General features: G+C 25.3%; 1 protein-coding gene across 1 annotated transcript in view; it reads right to left on the bottom strand.

Annotated features, from left to right (window-relative positions):
* Window positions 1-316, bottom strand: part of safb (scaffold attachment factor B) — a 12,896-nt gene that overhangs the window by 6,495 nt on the left and 6,085 nt on the right. The window lies entirely within an intron of this gene.

The following is a 316-nucleotide window of genomic DNA, read 5'->3' as shown; positions in this document are numbered from 1 at the left end:
TGAAATGATGATTAAATCTATTATCAGAACTGTTTATTTTAAGTTTACATTTTTATTATCTTCTGCTGCACAGCAGTACCTATAGTTTCTGTTCAGAAGAAATTAGAAAATGATATAAAAATAACGGCAATATATTTGCTGCTTTAGAACAATGTTTTTAAGACTTAATTTTAATTTGAAAGAAACTTCTTTGTGCTGCAGTCAGATTAAATTAAATCAGAAATTCTCTACAGCCTATTTAAAACATACCACCGTTATGGTTTAACTATTGTGTACATTATGTATATGTACAATATTTATTAGAAATATTTAAATG

Source organism: Oryzias melastigma, linkage group LG4, assembly GCF_002922805.2.
Source record: "Oryzias melastigma strain HK-1 linkage group LG4, ASM292280v2, whole genome shotgun sequence".
Taxonomy (NCBI): Eukaryota; Metazoa; Chordata; class Actinopteri; order Beloniformes; family Adrianichthyidae; genus Oryzias; species Oryzias melastigma.
This window is presented reverse-complemented; position numbering and strand designations above follow the sequence as displayed.